Raw genomic sequence first — 27,360 nt, 5'->3', positions numbered from 1 at the left:
GAAGCTCCAAAATTGTTCTTTATCTTCCTTGAGTATGATTTCTTCTAGTTAGGAACGTTAGGTACATTCAGAAGTGTTTGAGTGTCTATGAGTTGCGAAACACAATGTTTTGAGCGATCTACAAAGTATTAAAATTGGTGCTTACCTTAAGAAGCCTGCAATTAACTTGAGAGTCATGGTATATGCACATTGGACATAAAAATAACAATTAAAATAGTAAATAACAAATGAACTGAGTGGTATAGGCAGTAAGTATACAATAGTGTTGTTTAGGACAGTGGTCCCCAACCCCTGGGCCACAGACTGGTACCGGTCTGTGGCGTGTTAGGAACCGGGCCACACAGCAGGAGCTGAGTGGTGGGTGTCCGAGTGAAGCTTCACCTGTATTTACAGCCACTCCCCATTGCTCCCATTACCACCTGAGCTCCGCCTCCTGTCAGATCAGTGGTGGCATTAGATTCTCATAGGAGCACGAACCCTACTGTGAACTGCACATGCGAGGGATCTAGGCTGCGCGCTCCTTATGAGAATCTAATGCCTGATGATCTGAGGTGGAGCTGAGGCAGTGATGCTAGCGCTGGGGAGTGGCTGCAAATACAGATTATCATTAGCAGAGAGGTCTGACTGCACAGAGACCGTAATAAATCAACTGCTTGTAGTCTCACATCAAAACCCTATCAGTGAGTGGCAAGCAAAAACAAGCTCAGGGCTCCCACTGATTCTGCATTATGGTGAGTTGTATAATAATTTTATTATATATTACAGTGTACTAATAATAGAAATAAAGTGCACAATAAATGAAATGCGCTTGAATCATCCCGAAACCATCCCCCAACCCCGGTCCGTGGAAAAATTGTCTTTCATGAAACTAGTCCCTGGTGCCAAAAAGGTTGGGGACCCCTAGTTTAGGAAGAAAAAATCAACAATCAGTGAGTTCAGAATGGCAGAACCAGAAAGCTCCATGGAGGTATGTGTATACAGACCAAGTACCAAAGACTACATAGGGTGTTTTCAAGCTCTGGGAACAACTATGACTATGAGTGAGCATACAGAGTTTCCCAAAATGAAAGAAAAGGAAAGGTAGCTCACTTTTAGTTTAGCAAAGGGAATCAAAATGACATTCAATCCAGCTAAACCATATTCCCTGTGCTTAGAAATTGAAACACACATACCATTAACTAAAGGTGATGACAAAGAGCCAAAATAAATTCAAAAATTTTTTATTAGATTTTATTCTGTTACTTACTTTAGTACCTCAGGGACTGAAAAGAGAGTCTTTTTTTTAGTATTTCCTGGAAAAACAAAAACAAACAAACCCTGTTTTCTAATGCTACAATGCATAATGCAAGGGATGGAGATTATTTCAGGTTTCTTTTACTGTCGTGCACTACAAAACAATTTCACAATATTAGCAAATGAATAATTTATTTATTGTAAATGTACACACCTGTTCTTAGAGGGATGCTGACACTTTCATTTATTTGGGGAAAAAAGGTTTATAAAATAAATCTCCACGGGTATCTATAGACCATAGACTTTTTTATTGTTTTCTTAACTGACAAAATCTCTTCATCCATCAGCTTACTATAAAAAAATAACATAATATAATATTCCTTGTATGTAAAACTTTTTAAAAAGTAATGTAATAAGAATAAGGGGTAAAAACAGTTAAGAATTTCTGAGGAAGGACCTCCTCCCTCCCAAAAAATAGTCCCCTTCTTTACCATTTAGTTTCTAAACACATTGAGAAGTAAAACAGAGTGGCATGTTGAGACCAAAATACTACTTCTTTTACTTTAATGCTAAGTTAAAGGTCATAGCTTTGTTCTAAGAACTAAATGGACTCCTAACACCGAACCCCCAAATTAGGCAGACTTATCCATCCAGTGTCTGTCGTGGTCAGAGGGAAGAGAAACTACCTCTGAAAAAAAACAAACAACCTGTGTTTCTAGAGAGTAGCTAACTTCCGTTAATTCTAAGAGGAAGAGGTAGTAGATCTGAGCTGAGCAAATAAACAGCAGATCAGCCTATTTTTTCTTCCCAATTTTACCAATCAGATATGTCACTCCACTGCCCCAGGGTTGAGGTCAATAAAGGGGCAGTTAGATTCTGAGTTTCTTTCACAGGCAGGAAACATGAAGAGGGAGGATTAAGTGCTCCCCATAAAATTCCCTCCCTTTTTTCTTCAAAACCCTTTAAACTTTTTCAGAAAGCCTGTAGTCAAGCAGGAGTGCATCCTTTTAGGGAAAGGGGGCCAGTGGTCTATAAGGGAAACGCTGACCCCACCTTCATTAGGCTGCCTCTCCACTACCAACCACTGCTCTTTGGGAATCATCCTGGGACCACTGGTAGTCGTTTCAGATTTTGCTAGAATTAATGGGAACAATGCGTTATCCAAATCAGCTCCAAGGCCACTCTGTACCCAAGAGTAAAAATCTGTTTCCTATTCAGTTTGCCATCCCAAATTACAACCAACTACTCTACCCACACAGTATTCCAGAAATTCTTCAGGGGCATTAAACACATTCAAATAATTAAAATATCCACAATATAGGGACATCTCAATGTGAATAACAAACACTCTCCCATTATCAAATTCCAAGGGAGAATGGTTAAATCCTCTTGCAAGTTAAAATCACCAAATATTAATATCCCTTAATATCTGGACTCAAATTATTTTGCCTATTTGAGTATAAAGTCCAAACCTCATCTTTTTCAGCAAAATCTTGGCCATGTGGAATTGAGGTTCTTTAAGCATTCTTAGAAAAGGAGCGTTATTCCTTTGGGATCACAAATTGCAATGTCAATTCGCTGATATATTTCAATTTTAAACATCCCAATGAATGAACAGGCATATATGACTATTAAGCACTGGCCCCACAATCGCCATATTGAGAAAGGAAGCCACACCCAGGCCCTAGAGCCTTTAGGTCCGGCAAAGCGATGTTCCCAGAACCCAGTACTTAGTGTTGAAAAGGCCAAAGTGAAAGGAAGTGGAGGGCTTGACACTTTCTGCCCTCCCTGAGATGCCAGTCACTGATCGATGCCAAAATGTCTAGAATCCCAAACCGGGGAACATAAAAATGATTGGAGAGGCCAAAGGTCCCCGCAGACAGCTGTCCTCGGGAGTGGACCGCTGCTGCCACCATGAATGCACGTCCCCGCCGGGGCTCCGACGCGCCACCCCCCGCCCGTCAGCAGGAGCCGTACCGTCACTGTGCCTGTCCATGACCTACTACTTGGACCGCGATGCTGTGGCTTGGAAGACCTTTGCCAGCATTTTCTTCACCAGCCCTAGGAGGTGAGAGAACATGCTGAAAAACGGTTGAAACTGTAGATCAAGAAGGTGGCCGAATCTTCCTTCAAGTTAGGGAGGAGCCAGAGCACGGAGACTGGGACGGAGTCCCCCTCACACTTAGAAACTAGTGCGAATCAGTCACTACTGGAACTGCATAAACTGGCCACCGACAAAAACGACGCCTTCACGTGTGACTTGTTGGAGATTCATGACCTGAAAGAGCAGGTAGGTGAAAGCCAGCAAAGAATTGGGTGGCCTTGTAACCAACCTGCGCGAGACAGGAGCTCCCCCTCCCTGCCACCCTCGGGTCCCGGCTGGTCCCCCCCGCCCCCGGCCCAGCCCCTGCCTCCACCCTGGAACGTGGCTTGGCTGTGTCCGTGACAAGGGCACCCTGAAAGACAGTGATGTCTAGAGCTAAGCCTAGAGTGGCTTCCCCATAGCCATGGGGTGACCCTCCGTGGTCACCAATGCAGTGCGTGTTTTTCAGGTTTACATTCTCCCTTTCTTACCATTCCTTCAAATGAAATAATTTAATACCCCTCCTCCCTCCCCAGTGAATGTAGAAAAATCTCCCAGAATGTGATTTATTTTGCCTCTCTCTATATACCATATTTGGGGGAAGGAGGAGCCCATCTTTCCCTAAAAATATGCAGTATACATTTCTTAAATTTCTTAATGTCCTCTTAGAGCCACATGATTTTTGAATTCTGGTACTTGAGTAAGTGTGAACTAAATCTATTGACATACTGTTTTTTAATTTATTACTATTGTTTTTTCTGTTCTTTTTTTTTTTCCTTTGCAGTTATTGTCACTACCTCTTGGGATTGACACTTAAACCTAAGACTTTCACCTTATCTTCACATTTGGCTTAACTGCAAATCACTCTAAGCAAATTACTCTGTATAGAAATTATAGAAGCTTGTGTGTAGGAAAGTGGTTATCAAAGTACAGTCCCCAGACCACCAGCATCAGTATCACCGGGAATTTTCTAGAAATGCAAATTATTGGGCTAACAGGAACATCTGAATCAGAAATTTTGAAGGTGAAGCCTAACAATCTGTATGCTAACAAGTCCTACAGGTAATTCTGGCGCACGCTCAAGTTTGAGAATCACTGCCCTCTTCTCGGTGGGGTTGGCAAACTTTTCTATAAAAAGCCAGTGGGCCATATGATCTCACCATGCTACTTAACTCTGGCAATGTGGAGAGAAAGGCATCTTGGACTAATGGGTGTGGCTGTGTCCCAATAAAACTTTATTTATAAAATTAGCTGGCAGCATGATTTGGCCGGTTGGGTATAGTGTGATAACCCTGCCCTAGAGGATTAGAAAAGATCAAGACTTCTGCCTTGTGTCCCTCAAGACACTATCTTTCTTCTACTTTTCAATTCCATATACTTGTGAAACATGTTCTCTCAGGGCACAGGCATGCCATGCATAACAATTGCATCATCTTGAAATATATCCACTAACTCCTTGAGAATTATTCATTCTTATGTATATGAAAAAGCTGCATTAAATATAAAATTAATTCCTCCAACAGCATCTCCTTGGCCCTGAATAGATGATAAAATTTGGAGCAGTCATCTGGCAATGCCTATCCGGCTGGCACTAAGACTTTAAACTAGCTTCTGTGAACTGTAAATCATAGAACTATAGAAACTTGTCTTCCTTAATGTTTAAATGCAGCAAATATTTTATACCCACCAATACCAAGGAAACATGTAAAGATTCTGTTTTTCCTATAATATAATCTCTTCTATTATGAACAGCCCAGCCTACGAATTAAACTGTGGTCACACACAGCTATTAGAAGCCCATCCAGGCCACTTGTAGCATAGCTGAGAAGCTTTGCCCAGTCAGCTTTGTGATTCCCATGTACCTTTGCTGAGGATACCCATGTGCGCCATGTACCTCTGCTGGGATTCTCTTGCTTTTGTCAGGACCTTTTGTGTCCTTGCTGAAGGCCTGCACAGCTTTATAAAATTAAGCCAGCCATTGTTTTGATGAACAGAAGCTTTCATTTTGATTGTTAACATTTCATCAATTTTTTTTTCTTTTCCTAGTTATTACTCTCTGCTTTATTTAAGAAACCTTTCTTAACCACATGCCATGAAAGTATTCTCTTATGTTTGCTCCCTGAAGATTAATACTTTTAACTTATTCATTTGGGTCACTGATCCATCCCAAATTAGTGTTTTTGTATGGTGTAAGGTAGACATCACAAGGATATAGATATGTAATTGTTCAAGTATCATTTGTTGAAGAGGCTTTCCTTCCCTTTCCCCATTAAATCATTTTCACACCTTTGCCTAAAATCAATTATTGGATTCATGTAAATTTATTTTTTGCTTCCCCATTCTGTTCCATTTATCTCTTTGTTTATTTTTACATCAATAATATGCTATCTTAATTAGCATAGTTTTATAATAATTCTTGAAATCAGGTAATGTAGATCCTCTAACTTTGATCTTTATTTTCAAGCTTTTTTTTGATTATACAAGTCCTTTACATTTCAATATATATTTTCAGAATTAGCTTGTCCATTTCTACCACAAGAAAAAAAATGGTCTGGGTTTCTGATTGAGATTTAATAATATCTGTAAATCAATTTGGAGAATATTAACATTTTATCAGTTTTAAGTCTTGCAAACCATAAATGTGGTAAAACTTTCCATTTATTTACGTTTTATTTAATATCTCTTAGAAGCAATGTTTTGCAGTTTTCAGTGAAGTTTGCACAACTTAGATTAAATTTATCCTTGCATATTTTATGATTTTCCATGCTGCTGTAAATCATATTGATTCATCATTTTAACTGTTTGTGACTCATATATAAAAAGCCAACTGATGTTTGCATATTGACATTTATTCCTTAAACTTGTTAAATTCATTTATTAGTTCTAGTAGTTTTCTCTCTCTCTCTCTTTTTTTTTTTTTTGGTAGATTACTTAAGATTTTCTACAGAGACAATCATGTTGTCAGCATATAGAATTGGTTTTATTTCTCCCTTTCTCATCTCTATGCCTTCCATTTATTTTACCTGCCTTGTACCACCAGTACAATGATGAATAAAAGTGACAGTGGCCAGTCTTTCTTGTTTCCAAATTTTCCAATTTTAAAGTAAAAACTTTACATTTTTCACCATTAAATTTGATGTTAACTCTAAGTTTTCCATAGATGCCTTATTTCATTTTGTGGAAATTCACTTACATTTGTAGTTTGTTGAGAGTTTGTATCATAAAGTGCATCTATTGAGATAATCTTTATTTTATGTTAAGTAAATACTTCCCTTAGAATAGATGTGAGGAAAAGAAATTCAGCTTTGTTATTTGTCTGCCATATTTTGGTAGATTTTATTTTTTTCTAAATTGAGTTTTGGGACCTCTTGCATTTAAATGGAACTGGTTGGATAAATTAAAAGCTTAAGATTTGGAGTAGCCAAAGAAAATTAGAATGAGAAAGCAAAGTAGTGAAATATTGACAGTTTAAATGGAACAAATGACTAATCTTTGAAACAACCTATATTTTCAATGTCAATTGAAGTCACCAATAGTCAGTCAGTCATTCCTTCCTTCCTTCATTTATTTCCTCAAGAAAAATCTATCAGATACTTACTACATTTTAGGAATAAATAAATGTATTTGCACATTCATATACATACACATAGAGAAAAGATTGGCAGAATGTGCATCAAAAGGATAACAATAGCTATCACTAGGTAGTATGATTGGGGATGGCTTATTTTCTTCTCTAAATAATTGTATGTTGTGAATTCTATTCAAAGGATGTCTTAATTCTTTACAACTTGAAGAAAGTTATTATTTTTAAATTATTCTGAGATGAAGATAATACAGCCTGTGAATCTTAACAATACTCACCTGTGACAGCAGTTCATATGGTAAGAGCCTGGCAAATTGCCATGTGCGAATGCATAGTCTCTTTAGTCCCTAGTTCAGTGTCATCAGGAGCAACATCCGTCATGTTTGTGCTGGAGATTACACAATAGTTTTATTTTAGCTTTATACCATTATATCCATAGTAAATTAAATGTTCAGCATATGACAAAAACAGAATGAAAGGAAGTATCTGTTTCTAATGCCCAAGCTCAGTTTCACTACATATTTATCAATAAATGTATCCAATTTTATACATCCCTGAGGCAAATGGACTTTCAGTAGGAAAAACCACAATGCTCATTTACTAATGTCTGACTTTTCTAAACAGATTGTTCTTTATTCCTTAGAGCCCTTCTCATCAGTTCAGTCTGTTAGATCTAATGGTAGTATCAGAAGCAACAAAAACATGTGGCAACTATTCATTCCTTCAACAAGGAGTTAATAATTTCCTGGCAATATTCTAAGCATCGTGGATATACTAGTGAACAGCATAGACAAGACTCTTGCTTCCACAGTTACCATTCTAGTAAAAAGGGGGAGCTAGAAAATAAGCAAAGGAGTAAATGGCAGTGTGCTATAAGTGCTAAAAAGAAAATTAAACACTTGCCAGAAAGTACTGTCCACTCAAGACGGGGTGATCAGGAAAGGCATATGTGGTGAAATTTAAGCTCAATGAAAAGATTCAAGCATGGAAAAATCTGGGTGAGGGTATCATAGATGAAAGAAACATTAAGTACATAGGCACTGAGGTGGGAAAGAGCTCAGTGTTTCAAGACACAGAAAGGCTGGTGAGGTTTTAAAAGATAAAGGACAGGAAAGAACAGGATGAAATGTGGTTTAAGAGTCAGACAAGGGTGGCCCCTAAATGAATTCTGAAATTGCTACAGATCATGACAAATCTCTCATTTCCCTTTCTAGCTTTTAAGATTCTTTAAGGAAGTGATCTCTCTCACACCTTCTAAACATAAACGTAACGCTAATTCTGGGAATAATTATACAATGGTACAAAAAACGACAAAGGGTTATATTAATTCTAAGGTGACTTAGAAATAAAGAGCAAAGATATTTGAGATTCCATATGTTTGTTTCATTTCTCTCCACCCTCAGTTTTAGACTGCACTCTACTGGATCATGAATGTGAGTTTTTGAACTTCTATACCTTCAATTTCCTCATCAGTTAAACGTAGATAGTAATCCCTGTAATAGCAACTGGACAGCCACGGTGTGAGAGATTTTAGTGAGATAATGGATGTGAAAGAACTTTAAAGAGCAGGAAGCACTAAGAGTAGAGTGAGGAAATGGAATTTAAGTGGAAAACGCTAATCTATAAAAGACCAGCAAAACAGGAACTAGGGTTCTTTCCCTTTCCCACTGTTAGGAGACTGTTCAAGCTATCAGTGAAGTCACCACATGTATTAGTTTCCTATTGCTGCCACAACAGATTACCACAAGCTTGGTGGCTTAAAACAACGCAACACCAATTTATTTTCTAATAATTCTGGAGGTTAGAAGTCAGAAAGGAATCTCACCAAGCTAAAATCACTGCATTGACAGGGCTGCATTCCTTCTGGAGGCCCTAAGGGGGAAGTTATTTCTCTTCCTTTTCCAGCTCGCAGAGGCTGCCTGCCTTCCTTGACTCATGGGGCTATTCCTCCATCTTCAAAGCAAGCAACATTGGGCTGAGTCTTTCCCACGCTACCATCTCTCTGGTATCCTCTCTTCTATTTATAACTGTTCTTGTGAGGACATTTGACCCACCCAGATAATCCAGGATCAACTTTCCATCTCAAGATCAGCTGATTAGCAACCTTAATTCTAGCTCCAATACTAATTCCTCCTTGCCCTGTAATCTATTTGCAGTTTTTGGGATAAGGACATAGATATCTTTGGGGGACCATTATTCTGCATGTCACACCACCCTAGAATGATTTATTAAGGAATTCTTAACTAGGCAATCATAGATAACATACTGAGGGTTTTAAAGTGGGAGTGAGTGTAGCTAGAGTTTTGGTGCTTAAGGCAAGAGAATATTTGTTGTAAGTCTGACACATTCACACAAGGAAAGACTGTGTCTCAAGGCGAAAAGGAAACAGGTGCCCATGGGTTCCAGCTCAATCTATAAAAGAATAGCACAAACCTTCTAGTGCTTAGGCCCTCCTAAGAAAGGACATATAAAGTGAGAATAGAAAAACCTGGATTCCACCAATGAGAGGTTTATTTTTACAGCATTTTCAGTACAAGATTCTTTTAGACAATTGCCCTCTAGCTTGAACTCAGTCAAGCTCTTTTGTGTTTGTAAATATCTTATTTCATCAAGAATTCTTTCTGCTGGCTTTTATTTAATAGTTCATTGAAAGAAAATTATTTTGGACCAAAATATCTACAGTTGCTTTGCCTATGTTAACATGTAGTCATGACAAATAAATAATTCTCTAATGACAAACTGTGACAGACCAGGAACTTAAGTGTAACATATGGTCTATGAATAACTAAAATTTATTAAAATCATCAGCATCAAATATTAATCATGAGCACACTACCCACAGGGCTGTCTATATTAGGCAATGAAGACAAATAGTTATGAGATATGGTTTCTGCTCTTAAAGGCCTGACAAGCTCTTTGGGGTGACCAGATCCATACACAAAATGGCAGGTAAAAACTCAGGGCAAAATGCCAAGAGAGTGGTTGAGGCAATGAGTGCTACAGAATTTCAGAGAAGGAAAAGAATAACTGAAAGAGAGAACATTTATTGCAGGCTTTATGGAGCTTGAATTCAGTTTGTCTTATGCAAGTATAGAGAAGCAAATAGATCATTCCAGACAAGGAGGATACAGTTATAGGAGCAAAGTTGCATAGGTAAAATCATACATGACTTTTCTGAGGGACAGTGAGAAATCTATCTTGACTGGCATAGGTGATATGTGTAGAGAATAGAAGGAAGTACTTGAACCTGGACTGCACAAAGCTCTGTATCAAGGTGATTAGGTTGATCCTTAAGCTTAGGCAAGAGGAGAGAGTTTTCATTAAAGGGATATCAGTGTGAAGAACCAGTTCAGGAAAAAACTAGCAGAATGCATGAGTGATAGAGTATTATTTAGTGCTGTGTCTCTGATTATATCAGTATCCGTATCATTATCTCTATCTCTACTTCTATATCTATACCTGTGTCTGTACCTACAAACAGACATGTATTTGTATAATTTTACCTATTTCCCACATTAAATAATAGCCCATTTGGTCCAAAGGACGATGCTGTTTTGTTTTTATGAAGCTGAACCGTGGCAACAATGAGGTAATAAAATAAAACATTAGCCTTCAGTGTGTTTGTGTATTGTGTAATATTGCTGCAGTTGAAAACTGTAAAAACAATGCCTTCTTAAGCTGACTGCTTTCCTGAAGAAAACAAATACTTCTCCAGTGAATACATTTCAGTGAACACCTGTCTCCTGGGAACAAGCAGAAAAACCGTATCCTTAGTACCAGGTTTCAATTGGCTACCTGACACACTCGAATCCTCTGAATTTATGCCCCTCGCCATCTTCCTAATGCTGTTGCAGTTGTGTGGGTATGTGAGTGTGGGCTTTAATACCACAAAAATGCCTTCATCTCTGGTGGTTTGGCCCCAGAAAAGTAAGGAACATGGCTCAAAGAAATGAACTCAGTAAGAATCAAGCTAACACTCAAAGTGGTTGAAAACACAACCTGAAAGTTAATGGATATTGTGAACAAACAAACAGACAATGAAAAAAACTAAAGCATTTCCATTGCCTCTGAGTTTGTCTTTGCCTTCAAATTGGAGGACAATTATTTTTTTCTTACATGTAGTTCCTCTCACCAGTACTGACAGCAAAATATATACACAAAATTAAAGGAACAGCAAGTGCACTAATGAAAATATTATAATAAGAGACATTTCATTTACAGTTCAAAACAAAAGTTCTTATGCTTTGCACTTGTAGATAAAATATAGATTTTTAAATAGTCTACACAGGTTATTTTCTATATGCCTAAAATCAGCAAAATAGACCTATGGGTTACAGTGAAGATTTCATGAGCTTTCATTTATGAATGAGAAAAACATTCACAAAGAGACTCAATGACTCACCAAGGTCATGCAGTCATTTAATAAAATTATATTAAAACAAGTAAGCACACCAGACCGTGAATTTTAACATATCTCTGTAGGATTACTTTCTCAGTCCCTTTCTAGCCAGGAAATGTTCTAACTTAACCTCACCAAATCTCAGTTTCTTCATATCTAAAGTGGGAATAATACCTAACATATAAATTTTGGTGAAGATTTAATGAAATAAGGAATTCAAAGTTTCCAGCACAGTATCAGGCACCTAATACCTCAGTTTATGAAGATATTTTGGTTTGCTGTTACTGCATAACAGAATACCCCAAATCCAGTAACTTACAATAACAAAAATCACTTTTTATTCCTCAGGAGTCTGTAGGTTGACTGTGATCACCTGGGTGCTTCTGCGTCAGTCTCCCCAAGCTTTGGCTGGTTGGAAAGTCCAAGATTGCTTGCTTGCTTGACTGGCAGGTAATGTTGGTGTGTTAGCTCGGAGCTGTTCTGGGGCCGTCAACCAGATCACCTCGGCTCCCCTCCATGTGATCTCTCTGTGTGATCTGGGCTTCTCTCTGCATGTTGAGAGAGAAAATATTCAGGGTGTACAAAAGCAGAGGCTGAAGATATCTGAAGTTAAACAAAATCATTTCATTCACATTTTATTGGTCAAATAAAGTAATAAGATCAGCCAGATTCAACAGGAGGAAAGAATAAACTATACCTCCTACTGAGAGGTGTGGCAAACAATTTATAGTCACTTTTAATTTACCATAGTTCTCCCTCTGGCTACAAATTATTTACATCTTTCCCACAGGCAAAAATACATACGCCCCATATTAATCACCTAGGTCTGCCATAAAAAAATACCACAAACTGGGTGGCTTAACACAACAGGAATTTATTGTCTCACAGTAGTTCTGGAGACGAGAAGCAAAAAGTCAAGGTGTCGGCAGGACCATGCTGCCTCTGAAACCTTAGGAGGAGTACCCTTTATTGCCTCTTCTAGCACTTGGAGTTTGCTAGAAATCCTTGGTGTTCCTTGGCTTGCAGATGCTTCACTATAATCTCTGTCTCAATCATCACATGGACATTTTCTCCCTGTTGTGTCTCTTCATGCCAGTTACATTGGATAAGGACCCACCCACCCTACTCCACTGTGACCTCATCTTAACTAATTTCATTTACAACAAACTTATTTCCAAACAAGGTCATATTTCTGAGGTACTGGTGGTTAGGACTTCAACATATCTTTGGGAGGACACAATACAACCCATAACACACCCCTGCATATAATAAAACATTGCCTCCAATGTCTGGTTCCATTTCAACATCAGACTCAAGCTCAACATAGAGGATTATATATATCAGGTCCAGATTCCTGTGGTTTGTGTCCTTAGGTGCCATTCCACCAATATGGTTCTACTCATTCTGAAGACCTGGAAACTAAATGGATATGTTATTCCACCCACACATTCCTAACATATTCAGTACACAGTAAGAAGATGGGGGAAGGATAACCACAACAGACACTCCTGTTCAAATAAGGGAAGGAAATTCCCTGGCGGTCCAGTGGTTAGGACTCCGTGCTTTTGTTGCCAAGGGTCTGGCAGTTCTATCCCTGGTCAGGGAACAAAGATCCCACAAGCTGTGTGGGGCAACCAAAAAAAAAAAAAAAAAAAATGAAAATGGGAGGCCCAGAGTAGTCACTAGTTCACATCAATTGTGAAATTAACTGGGCATTTGCCATCATTCTCTCCTGCTTTGGGGACAGGATATGTTCCTCAGTTGAGGTGTGTTTTGTTCACTAAGGGTATTTTTCACTGGTTCCTGGCTCCATCCTCTGTCATGTTTGCAGCTGAGTAAGATTCTCAGCGTTTTCCCTTTCATCTTGAATTTTCTCTGTCAGTTTTAATGTAAGCCGATACAATCCCTTTAAAAAGACTGTGGGTTTTCTATAAACGAACTTATGACCCACTCCATGAGGCAAAGCCATTTCTACAAAAAATCCGCTTTGAGACAGCCTCCTCTCTTTAGGGACTGTAAGTCGGGGTGCTGTGAGACAACATCCATCTGAGTCTTAGAGGCACTTTAGCTGAGAGGGCCCGTGAGGTTCTGCCTTAAACATTGCCAAAGTCTTACAGACCCACCCTGGGTTTGATCTTGATCTCGTGGCCATATTTTACTGGCACTGCCCTGGATTGGATGTTTGTGCAGAGGATTTTTTTGAGGAACTTGCTGGCTAGAGATACTGTCCTGGAATCTCTATCTTTCCATTACATTCTGACTGAAAATTATATAATTCTTTCCTTTATCTGTCTTCCTGTTCTTATCATAAATAGCTAAAAGAAATCAGTTAGGACTTTTAACATTCTGCTTCAAAATCTTCTTCACTAGATCCAGAGCTTATTAGGTACATTTTCTATCTTCCCTGTAGCCACATAAAACATTTTTCCATGAAACATTTTTCCATCAGTACATATCTATTTCACTATGCATAGAGAATAGAAAAATGAATTAATTATCTACTTAATTTGCTATCACAAACTGATATGGGAAAATGATGGGTTTATACTTAATCTAAATGCCCAGCTTTTAAATAAAAAAGATGCCACGTAAAATTCCTCCTCTATAAACTGATCATGTGATCTGGGTTATTTTCTTTAAATTATCCTTTACTTGCTGATAAAAAAAAGTTTGAGGATACTGACTGAATGAGGCACTTTCAAGGCCAATAATGCTAATGAGGATATTTCAATTAAAAAACACATGAAACCAAGTATTAATCATTGCTATTTCAAGAGTAAAATATTAGGAATAACCCAAATATTAATTAAATTACATCCACTCAAAAACATTTTAGGTAGCCATTTTAAAATTATGGCTGTAAACCTAAGAAATTCTATGAAAATTAGCTATGTTTGGTAAGTTTAAAAAAGATGGAATATGAATTTTTATATTCATTGATTATGGAAAGTTTTTAAATCTATGGGAAAATAGATTGGAAAGGATCGTAAAATATAGGCAGCAAGGGACTTAACTTGCTTTTTTATTAAAATACGTTATAATCATATTTATAAGGTAAAATGTATACACAATGAATATGGTGGGTATGAAGGAACACTTTTTTTGATTGTTTGTTTTTCGTATTTATTTTTAATTTTTATTTTATATTAGAGTATAGTTGATTAACAATGTTGTGTTCATTTCAGGTGTACAGCAAAGTGATTCAGTTATACATATACAGGTATCTATTCTTTTTCAAATTCTTTTCCCATTTAGGTTATTACAGAGTATTAAGCAGAGTTCCCTGTGCTATACAGTAGGTCCTTGTTGGTCATCTATTTTATATATAGCAGTGTGCACATGTCAATCCCAAACTCCCAATATATCCCTCCCCCCAACCCTTCCCCCCAGTAACCATAAGTTTGTTCTCTAAGTCTGTGAGTCAGTTTTTGTTTTGTAAATAAGTTCATTTGTATCATTTTTTTTTTAGATTCTGCATATAAGCGATATCATATATTTGTCTTTCTCTGCTGACTTCACTTAGTATGATAATCTCCAGGTCCATCCATGTTGCTGCAAATGGCATTATTATATTCTTTTTAATGGCTGAGTAATATTCCATTACATATACATACCACAATTTCTTTATCCATTCATCTGTCAGTGGACATTTAAGTTGCTTCCTTGTCTTGGCTATTGTAAACAGTGCTGCAATGAACATTGGGGTGCATGTATCCTTTTGAACCATGTTTTTCTCTGGATATATGCCCAGGAGTGGGATTGCAGGATCATATGGTAGTTCTATTTTTAGTTTTTTAAGGAACTTCCATACTGTTCTCGATAATGGTTGTACCAATTTACATTCCCACCAACAGTGTAGGAGGGTTCCCTTTTCTCCACACTGGAGCAGTGTTATATTCACCTCTTAAAAGGCACTGTTTCTCATTTATTGCAGTAGCATAAACTTTAAAATATTAAGGATATTAAACTCTATTATAAAACAAAAATTTCACAGATGGTATGGATTGGAAGAAGGAATTTTAATAGAAAGTTATAAAGAGATTCCATATAAAAATATAATGTGATATATGATAAGTGGAGTATCACAAAATAATGTAAAGGAAACACAGGTAGCTTTTTGTATTAGAGTTAAGAATTTTTAAAGTGCAAAATGTAAGAATTATGTAAATGCAGATATTTAATAAAATCAAGAATGTATTTTGAACTTTTGACAAATTCAATGTAGAATTTATTTTTCAAGTATTTTAGGAATACATCTTTCCCCTACATTTTGCCAATCACAATATTTATACCATTTTCTTCTTTATGCTTTATAAATTTGCCATTACTGTAAGGGATTCCAGTATTGTGGGATATAATTTTTCTGGTCTAGAGACATGAACTTAGATAAGCTGACTTAATTGCTTTTCTTCTAACCTGAACTTCATTTTCTTCCTATTAATGTTTGTTCTACACTTAACAACATTTTCTATTTAATTAAAAAATTTAATATGTCACCAACAGAGGTTAGGTCAAAATGGATCTGTTTTTGTTGTTGTTATTTTGGTGTGGCCATTGCTCATAAGTTTTGGTTTTTAATTTTTTTCATTGTTTAAATCTTTTTTTTAATTAAATCTCAAAAGGCACCAGTTTGTATAATGAGTAGTTACAAAGTAGACCTTCTTTCTTTGTAGTTTCTAAACTTCCTACAAGGAAGGACTCTGACATGGATAAAAAGATTTTTAAAACTTATTAAACAAGAACACCATGGAGTATTGTTCAGTTACTGAATGATTACCAATTATTGCCTAAACGTTGGATCTGTGCTATGATGACAACTCCATAAAATAATGTATGGGTATAGACAAGATTTTGAAGAAAGTATTTTGAGTATGACTCTTCTTATTCCGGAACTGGCAACTAGTAGTAAGTAACAAGAGGGGATAAATTCCCAACAATCTGCAGTTGGGTCTAAATGTTTCTCTCAGAGCTCATTAATAAGTTGCTCAACAGATCTGGTAACCTCAATCACTGCCTAGACAATTCTTGCCTAGTTTCTCCAAAAATACTGGAAAGCAGAAAGAGAGGAATGGATGGAGTTTTAAGACGTATGATCTTCTTGATTAAGAGAATCCCCCCCATCCTAATTGGAAGTACCTGCAAAATGAGAAGGCACACTTTCCACACCTAGGGGGCAGGTCACTGAGGGTAGATTTACAGGCCCACCTTGGAATTGCTCTTGGCACAGCCATGGGAGTACAGTGATAAACAGTGATAATGTGTTGGAAGAACTTGACAGGTGTTCCCAGAAATTTAGGGTCATATATGAAGACAGAGGGTGGAATCTCTTACTCACCTGGAGATTTATAAGGATGGGAGGCTTGAGGGAGTAGACTTCTGCCTAGGGCCAATAAGGGACTATAATATAGTGGACCTAGGGAAAAGTGTTCCCCATTTCCCTTGGAGAGCATAGAAGAGGAATTTAGTGACTCCCATGGTTCCATGTAAAGGAGCACTGAGTTTGGGGAGATGAAGGTAATATGGTAGGCACTGTTGGATGTCCAACAAAATATGCCTCCCTTTAGTCCTTACCACGAGTTGAGGCTCGAATATGGTTGTCAGATAATGATTGAATTTACTAACTCCCTTTGAAGGTAGCCAGATAACTAAGGTCATGTCAATAAATGTAAGCCAAAGTGATGTGCACTTCTGCCTCACTTCCTTAAGAGGAAATTTCTGAGACTAGTCCTCGATTTGTCCCCCTCTCTGATGGCAGTATGGCAGTGACCATGAACACATGAACCTTAATCATGTGTTGATGGCACATCAACCTGTAGCCTAAATGACTGTGCAGAGCTGACTTGTAACACCCACAGTGTTCCATACGGGACCACTGTGCGAGAGGGAAATAAACTTTTGTTTTGTTTGAACTATTAAATTTTAAAGTTTTTTTATTAGAGTGCTTTTTATCACATATCCTCTCTAATCCAGACAGCATAAACTTTGGGCCAAAGATCTGATAGGATAATTGGACTACCAGCAGGACACAAAGACGACATAACTAGTTACTCAAATACATATGTACTTTGGTGCTTCTAGCAAAGTGAATCCACCTATGAAAACAAATAACTGAGATACACATATTCTTTTTATATAATTAATTTATTTTTATTATTTATTATTTTATTTTTGGCTGTGTTGGGTCTTCGTTGCTGTATGTGGGCTTTCTCTAGTTGTGGCGAGCGGGGCCTGGAGCGGTGCCTGGGCTTCTCACTGCGGTGGCTTCTCTTGTTGTAGAGCATGGGCTCTAGACGAGTGGGCTTCAGTAGTTGTGGTGCATGGGCTCAGTAGTTGTGGCTCACGGGCTCTAGAGCGCAGGCTTAGTAGTTGTGGCGCACAGGCTTAATTGCTCCGTGGCATGTGGAATCTTCCCGGACCAGGGCTCATACCCGTGTCCCCTGCATTGGCAGACGGATTCTTAACCACTGGACCACCAGGGAAGTCCCACACATATTCTTTTGAATAGTGAAATATTCTTTTGACTCCAGTTGACAAGATTATTGTAAACTATCTGGAACTCTCGACTTGTTTTGCTCCACAAGGTTATGGAGAATTCCAGGAACAGAGTAGGAAGAAGAATGAAAATCTCCAGGGAGGATACCAGTCATTAAACTGAGATTTTGTGTTTGCAGAGCCAAGACATAGCTATGGGGGGAATACCAGTGAGGAACATTAAAGAAACATCAAGCTGACTAATAATAAGAATTTCCATCCAAATCCATCTACCAAATCAGGTGAATCTGCAATAAATATAAACCCACATGCAGTAGTCTCTCTCCAGGGAAATCTAGCATATTCCCACCAGACAGGATTGTTCTGCACAGCAGGCTTTTTACAGGAAGGATGACAGCTTGTCTGTCTGCCTGCTCGGATCAGATCAGAATGTCAGCTATGCTACTAGTCAAGGCTCCGTTTCAGACTAACAGAGGTGTCAATTTGCCAAAAGGAAACATTCTTTCAGCCATACCATCCAAGGACAGGACAGTAAGAATAAGTTCAGACAACACAAATGAGATAGGAAATCTCTCAATATATATATAGGAAACTTTTAAAATCCAAAGTTCCAAAGAAGCATATAATGTCAAGGGTCTTTAGTAACAAGATATCCTGAATAGATGTAGTAATTTCTTTAGGAATACTTTGTGTTCTTATTACTTAGAGATAGTGAGCCAGAAATTCAGCTGTAACTAACTTCCTGAAGCCTTGCAGGTTTGAAATTGTTTCATACCTTCAGCCAGGAGTCTATTTTTGTCTAATATAGTAGTAATAATAATAGTAGTAATTATTATGATGTTTGGGAATTAATTGTTATTGAAATGAAGATGGATGGCTCAATTGGTTCTTTACATTATTCACATCCATGGAACGGTTCCTCTCTGTGAGTATCCTGAGAATATACATTTTAAGTTTTCTAGATTCAGCATTTCAAAAAAACATTGATATTGTCATATATTGTGTGTCAATACCCAAAAAGCCTTGTCCTTTTGTTCAATATTTCAGTGAATAAAATTTTAAAAATACAATACAATACAATAAAGCTTTCTCTGGAAATCCCTTTCATCTAACTTACATCATGGATCCAGGTAAAATATTCATTTAGGAGGAAACCAAATTACATTGATGTACTTCCAGCAACACTGGTACAAAGTTATTAGGTTGTGATTCTATGTAGATTCTTAACTTACTACAGAGAAGTACACATCCCATATGAACTTGAACTAGCATTACTACTCAGTTTTGAGTGTTTTTACTGTGTTTTGTTTTTTGTAATCTTGGATGAGATGTTCATCTTATGCAAGAGCAAACATGACTCTCCTTCAAGTAATAGAAAATCACCCATCATATATATTTTTCCATAAGTAATATACTATTAAGCAAAACCATTTTTACTAAGATTTTGCATCCACTGGGTACTGAGAATTGATCAATTCCCCCCAAAACACTGAGTTGTGTTCTTATTAAGTGAGAATGTGGGTAAAAAGTTACACCTCAAGATGAGGCATAGCACACCAAAGATTACATATAAGGAAAACTACATTTCATTCTGGAGAAATATATCAATATATGTCAGTATGTTGTAATACCAAGGTGTTAGCCACAGAAATATTCAGAATGTAATTACATATTTAAAAAAATTTTAGCAATGTTACTGAAAAAAACAAGGAGCAAGATCAGAATTTTTCAAAACTGATAAAAAAACTTAAGGGGATGATTTGACAATTTATAAGGTTATAATATTTTACATGCATTAATGCTATCCTTAGTTGTATATCTTCTCCTTCTCTGTCACTTGATAATGTTAAAGCATTCAGGGTGAGTGAATGCTCACTAAAATGAAGGAGAAAAAAAAAGAAAAATATAGGCAACAGCACAACAACAAGAACAAAAAGGAACTTAAATTTGCCTATATTTTTTCCTCATTCAAGGTTTTGCAGATACAAATATAACTAAGCATTCTGTTCTTAATGTTTCATCTTCATAAAACTTCTAAAAAAACCTTAATATATAACACTGGTTTACATAGTTTTAAGCTTTTCTTTATTTTTTTACTGAAGTACAATAAATTTTGTTTATTGTACTTTGAAAAAATATTAAAAATAAGTAATATATAAAGTAATGTAAAGTAATATATAAGTAATATATAATTATATATTATATAATATATAAGTAATATATATATAAAGTAATATATAAGTAATATATAAACTATACACCATCTCTAATACCATCATCCACTTTAATTACTTATATAATATTTAATTTAATTTAATTACTTATATAATATATAAGTAATATATATATAAAGTAATATATAAGTAATATATAAACTATATACCATCTCTAATACCATCATCCACTTTAATTATTAAGATTTATGCTTGAACTCTCAGTTAAAAGGGAAGGTTTTCTCCTTCTCCTGGTTTTCTAGAGGAGTGATTTGCCCAGCACACTCTTCTGTCCTCTCTCTAGACCTTCCTGCACTCCATCTCTGAAGTAGAATGATTGGTAAATATAGGAAGAATAAGTTGGCATGTTTGCCTCAGATCTTCCCACCTCCAGGTATTGCTGCCCATCTTGGGGGTGGATAATGATGCTTCCCACTCTAGTAAGTAAATCTGCTTAATCATGGGGTTCAGTTCACAGGTCCAAGGACTCTGACACTAAGCCACACCCTCCCACTGGATCATTGTCAACACAGAAAGAGCTGCCATCGACTGCTCCCAGGTTTGTTTCTCAACTTGTTCAGAGCCCTGGAAGACTATAGGGGTGCCATTTATTTGGTCTATTAAGAGACCTGAACTCTTCTAATTTTTATAATAATAGGGACCATTAAAAAGTAACATAAAAATGTAAAAGCTGGTCATAACAGCCCAGAACTTTATAATTAACCCTGCTCTCCTTCTTTATATAGGAGTTGGTAAAGTGTTTCTATAAAGAGCCAAATGGTATAGTTTAGTATATTTTAGACTTTTTAGGCTATAGAGTCTTTGTCACAACTACTCACCTCTGTCTTTTTAGTGAGAAAGCAGTCATAGACAATATTTAAATCAGTGGATGTTGCTATGTTCCAATAAAAATTTATATGAGTAGGTGGCCTCCAGATTTGGCTGCAGATTCTTAAATAAAACTGTTACTCTATCCCTGAATTTTCAGTTTTCTTTTTTTAAGTTATATTATTTTTAATGAAGTAGCTGAGTGAAATGTGGTATATGAGGTCTAAGAAATTATATTCCATAACGTGCAAGGTCCTTTCACTTCAAGAAAAGTGAAATAACCTGATTAAGGCTGTAAAGCTCTCTTATAAATAGTTCTGGATCTAGCTGAGAGGTCCAAGTCCATGAGATAGTTTGCTGTCTGCTCTGTTTATAGGACAATATTGGGTCTAGGAGGGCTGACATTTCCAGGACAGTGTTAATAATTCCAGAAATCTCTCTTGCTGGCATTTACTCTAAGAATATTGGATCTGATAATACGGGTGAAATGGCAAGTCTTCACTTCCCTAGATAAGACTATCTACCGTTTCTTGACCAGAGAAGTCTTCCATTCCAAGGCCTGTTCCCATTCTCTGTGGAATATACCTTTAGCTCACCCTGGTTTAAAGTGGAGGCTGGGCAGATGCTGGGAGCTATCAAAGAAAAATTTCACTGGACAGTGTTAAATAAGCAAGGAAGACTTTATTCAAGACCATTGCAACAGAGGAGAGAGATTGAACTCAACACCACTGAAATAAAAGGTAGAATGATTTTTAAGTGCTGGGGTGAGCTAGTAGGAAAGTACTGAAGGACCTTAGTGGGAAGGATGATCAGTGGGATGGGTTGAGCACATTGGGTTATTCCTAAATTTGCAAATGTTTTTCTCTATGATTAATCCATCTGTGTTTGCTAACTGGTGCCCATTGAATTTAGATGCCTACTCTCCTACACACACTAGGAGTTAGGGCCCTATTTTTCTTGATGTTTCTACTTCAAAGGGACAGCTGCCAGGTTGTTCAGAAAGACATTCCTGGGTTATAAAACTGATATAAGTCTGGGGGATTTATATACATTTCAAAGGGGCGCAGGAAAGAATTTGCAATTACAAGTTTTTTAAAGTAAATGCTCTAAGAAAAAGGAGGTAAGGGCCTAGACTTAGGAAGAACCCTGCCTAAAGTTTAGTTACGCTAAAGGGAACCTTAATCCTGTCTTGGCCGGAGCCAATCAATACCACCTGTATATTTAAATCTCCATTACCACAGAGGGAGTTATTAAAGATTTTTAATATATACATAACTGCCAATGGTGAGATTTTGTATTTGTTTCTTAATTATATAAACAAAAGTTTGACAAATAAATTTCACATTTATTTCTGACAATAATCCAGTAAGTTGGTATGATCATCTCCATTTTCCAAAAGAAGAAACTGAGAAAGATCTGGGAACATCCCGAGGCTACAGAGGTAACAAGTGGAAGAATCAAAATTCTAACCCAGATCTAATTATATATCTTCTCTCTTCACTATACCAGGCTGTTTCTCAAAGAAACAGAACAAAACAAACAAAACAAACAAAGCAAAACAAAAAAAAACCCTTGGGTTCTTCTAGAAAACAAAGGAAAATAATACTCATGGTTTTGTAAAATCAATATTTTTCGACTATTCTAAGGAGAATTTAGAGCTGTTATGGAAATCATACATCTGGTTTAGAGCTGGGTTTCTCAGCCATGGTGCTATTGACATTTTGGGTCAGATAATTCTTAGTTTTGGAGCTGTCCTGTCCTGTGCGCTGTAGGATGTTTAACAGGATCACTGACCTCTACCAACTAGATGCCTATAGCACTCCCAAGTTGTGACAACCAAAATACATCATTGACATTATCAAATGTCCCCTGGGGGCAAAATAACCCCTGTTGGGAATCACTGATTTGGAGGAATGTTCTTGTATAATATTTTTAGCAGTGGAACTCTTTGAACAAAGAAATATTTTGTAGAACACTGATTTTTAAAAATTGGATAAAATGAGGGAGGTTCCCTAGGAGATAGAACTCTACCCACATGACTTTGTTCTTCCCTCCCTTCATCAACTTCCTGAGACGTCTACATCAATCCTAGGATTCCAACATGACTGTGTAGAAACAGCTGCTCAAATAGAACTTATATCTTTCTCTTGAGACATTGCCAAACATGGTCTACAAAACGTTCTATGTACCCTTCATCTCATTAAACATAGATGTGCCAGTTGTCCTTTTGGCAAGGTAGATAAGGTGAGCTATTATCAGGTTTTTTGTTTTTGTTTTTGTTTTTGTTTTTAAAACCTCATTCAGACCAGCAAAATGACTCCAACTGTTCAGGTAAATGGCTGTTAGATCCACTTGGGTGATTCAAGAAACTCATTTGCCACAGAGCTATCTCCAACAGTGATGCTCCCAGCATGCAATTGATCTGGCTCAGATTTCATTAACAGCAAGATGGATCCTTGGCTCAGCTGGTCCCAATCTTAGTCTACACGTTATAAGAATTCTAGAGGGAACATATCTTTTCTTTGTGGTTACTGTTCTGTAATGACTTTTTCTTTTGTTACAATTGAAATATTCCATCACTCCCGGTTTTACAGTTGGGAAAAATTTATAGTGTTAAGTTAGTCCCTATGGCGAGTCTGTTTTCCACTTCACCAAATCTTCAGGCATATTGGTATAAATTAAATTTCACACTGACTGGCTAAAGCCAGAAGGGTCAAAAGTATTTAGTATTTTGACCAATTTTGTCTGGAGTTTATTCACATTATTAGACCCATGTTGAATGTCCCTGTTGTAAAAATAGATTATTTAAATGTACCTTGTACAGACCAAAGAGTATTTAAAGCTTTGTATAGACCAGAGAGCGAATATTGTGAGTACACAGACCAGATAGTGTATACTACACAAAATAAAATGAAGTTTATATGATGTAACTTGGAAGTTAATGAAATGTGTATGTTGACCCCCCCAAAACAGCTGACACTGAACTGCTAGGGTACTTGAAACCCCACCATTAATGATTAAGAAGCTCCTTTCCTAGAAGGGACCATACCTTTAGTCACGAACAATTCAGAGTGAATGAATACATTAGTTTTGTTTTTATTTTCCATTTATCAAATACTTGATATGATGGAACAGAGTTTAAAAAACAGGTTAATTGTTTGTTTTGGCAATACAGGCACATTTAAAAAGTTCCTACCAAAGTCCTAAACACTAGTCTTGGATAAAATTTAAAATTCTATAAATTTTTCTTCTAAATTCAGAAAAATTAAAGACTTTCACCTATTTTTCCTTATTTTTTTATGAAAAACTAATGCCAATTCTTAAAACAAGTATGCCGAAATTTGAGTCACATTGAGAATCCTTAAGTATTATACTGTCTTTGTTGTTGTTCTTATTAACCTAGAAAAGAGAGACAGAGTGAAGGAAACAGTGACAGAAAGAAGATGATGTTCATCTGAATTTAGGACTGCAAAGCACAAAATGTAAATGAACTTTTGATAAATTTGATATTATTTTTCTGTAACTACTGTTTTCTGCAGGTTTGTGTTGAGTTGTTGTTATTGTTTCTATTTGTTTAAATCCAGATTTCAAACTGTCAGTGAAATATCTCCTACTCATAACAGTAGAATCAACCATTGATTTTATTTATAATAATAAAGCAGACTTTTGTGAGACCAATTCAGACACACAGTCAAGTCAAAATTTCCATTTTCCCTATCAACCTCTGCATTTTTCAACTGTTAAAGAACAACTTAGAGTATAATCATGATTCTCATACAACATCAAATAGTTTATTTACCTCATTAATTAAGGAGTGAACCAATAAAATGTTACAACTGATTCAAAGATGAATTCAAAGTACCACAATATATTAGCAGATAAGAATGAATCTAAAATAGATGGTAAACTGATATATTACATAGTAGAAGGAGACGTGTTAATTATAATTCCACCAAACAAAATTTATTTATATGTCTATCAACAAGAATTGTTTGTATTCATATCAGTTATTTGCAACTTATGGAGTTGTAAAATTGCTCAAAGGTAATGAAAGGCATAGAGATTTGTAAAATCAGATAACCTGGAAGAGTGTTCCTAGACAGCACTGAATTTTCATAGAAGAAAACTAATAATTTTGTCCTGTTTCAAATTGTTTCACAATTTTCTCGTATATAAACATCTTTTCTCATTTTCCTAGACTAGCATGATGATAAATGAAATGAATGTTCTCCTTCAGTGTATTTTATGAAGGAAGTAGTTGGGTTAAGCAATTAAATGCCTTGCCAGCAACTAATATGAAAGGGTTAGAATAAGGTGAGAAAGACTATTTTTTCATCTGGAAACACTAAAAGAATTTATGATTTTGTCAATGACTGTTTCCCATTTCTTACCTACCCAGAAGACAGACACATACTTTTCATATTTTAAAATTCTGGTTGACAACCACTGACCTAAGTGTGCAGCCAAGTTTAAGAACCATTGGTCTAAGTCATTTGTGGTACTCAAGTTCCTCCTTTTATCAAATAGCTTTGAATCTAGAGTTGACCACATGATCCATTTCTGGTCAATGAGACATAAAGTCAATTTTTTTAAGAGAATGATTATGGGAAAGCTTTTACTTCTCTCTTTGAGGATACCAGACATGGTTGGCATTGTTCCTTTGTCTCTTTCTTCTGCCTTAAATGCAGATGTAATGGCTGAAGCTGTTGTAGCCATCTGGCTACTGTGATGAGACAAGCACAAGGATAAAAACTGACAATCTAAGCATAGCAAAGCAGAAAAATAGAATCAGGGGCCCCGATAGCATTGTTCAGTAGCTAAATCAATGCCAGAAACAACTGACAACATTCAGATTTTTTCTTTAAGCAGATGTCTCTTTAAGTCATATTTATTCTGTTTAAACCTGTTACCTGTAGCTGAGAGCATTTCTAGGTGATACATGTCATTTTCCACAAAATGCAGCTTTCTGTACTCATTCTTGTCTGATAAAATCAAAATCTACAACCTGTAATTGCCAATGATAACATTCTTTCAATTTAGTCTCTTTCCTCTCTCTCCCTCTCTCTTCTCATATATATATACACACACAATGAGAGAGAAGTCATATTGATAAATCATACTATAGATGCTGTCTTATGACTTATTTTTTTAACCTTATATTTAACATTTTCCTTATATTCCTCTAAACTCTAAAACATAACTCTTAGCAATTCTTAGTATTGTATTATATAGATGAATTTTAGAGATTAGCCAAACTCCTATGGGAGCTTTGTTTCCAATTTCTTTTTTTATCATTATTGGTGTGAAGCTCTATCTTGTATTTAATCTTCATGAGCATCTCCAATTATTTTTCTTAGAATAATGTTTTAGAAGTGTAACTACTAGAAGAAAGGATAGTCATGATTTTGAACCTATTGATACCAGTTACCAAATTTAATTCCAAAAAGTTAAGAACAGTATTATAAAAGATTTCCATATTCTCTTCGTCCTCACCAATGGTGAGTAATATTTTCTCATCATTTTGTGGTTGAATTATCATTCTATTACATACTTTTTAAAAACCTGACATAACAAAAATCCCTATTTATTTATTGAAATTCATTAAAAATGGGTTAATTTGGTTACAATTTACATCTTTACAATATTTAATCTAAATGAAATCTGGGAACATGTCTATTTGTCTCTTTTTTTTTTTTTTTTTTTTTTGATATGAACACTGTTTTCTCAGCTGTCTTTCTGTTTTCAAGAAATGGCCTAAGTTTGCCCTCTCACTGCCAGTGGAGGTACTTACCTAATTCTCCTCTCAGATCATAAGAGAGAGAATTGATCATGTAAATTTAAGATGACCCTGCTACCTGATGGCATTTGCATGCACAAGTAAGCTCAGCAGAATAACTCCCACTGCTTGTTTTCCTCCATGATTGGTCATTCCTTTCTTCCTCTCTGTAATAAAACATGTTATGCTTGAAAATATTTTAAAATCAGTTTGTTTGAGCCCTACTAAAGTGTCTATATTCCTAAGGATGTGTCCAAACTCTAATCTCTGTAGATGAAGGGTAATATATTACAACCTAAGTTTTGTTTTTAGACGGGTACACTCTTAACACTGGAGGTTGAATTGGGAAAGCTTGTTGACTTACTTTCTACTTGAAATCTCTACAAGTTTTCAGAAATTTGCCTATCTTAGGGCTCAACCCTGTATACTCTTTCCACATGCTAAGTAGTTTCTTTTAATTTAGGTGTCATCTTTAGTATTACTGATGGAAGTGCCCTCTCAAAATGAACCCTCATGAATATTTAGCATGGCTGGCACTGTAATGTAAATTGGCTCTTCTGCCTCTTCATTGGCTTACCAGGACTCATTTTAGGGCATTCCTTTAAGTACACAACTCTTCATTAGCATTATAATAGGTCATTTGTATTGATCTCTGTAATAGAGGTGTTTTTTGTTTGTTTTTCCTGACTGGATTTGAAACCAAAGCTAAGAGGTTTTGTTTGTTGGTTTGGTTATTGGTTTGGATTTTTCTCA

The 27,360-nt window shown here is 36.4% G+C and overlaps 1 long non-coding RNA gene across 1 annotated transcript; it reads right to left on the bottom strand.

Annotated features, from left to right (window-relative positions):
- Positions 1-1,298: 1,298 nt before the first annotated feature.
- LOC130709403 (uncharacterized) lies at positions 1,299-11,914 on the bottom strand. The gene is made up of 3 exons (XR_009009941.1): positions 11,618-11,914; positions 7,178-7,287; positions 1,299-3,511 (listed from the first exon to the last, which is right to left on the bottom strand). It is a non-coding gene; the product is annotated as an uncharacterized LOC130709403 (long non-coding RNA).
- Positions 11,915-27,360: the final 15,446 nt, after the last annotated feature.

The sequence above is a fragment of the Balaenoptera acutorostrata genome, chromosome 12 (assembly GCF_949987535.1).
Source record: "Balaenoptera acutorostrata chromosome 12, mBalAcu1.1, whole genome shotgun sequence".
Lineage (NCBI taxonomy): Eukaryota > Metazoa > Chordata > Mammalia > Artiodactyla > Balaenopteridae > Balaenoptera > Balaenoptera acutorostrata.
Note: the sequence above shows the minus strand (reverse complement) of the source record. Positions and strands in the feature narration are given on the sequence as shown.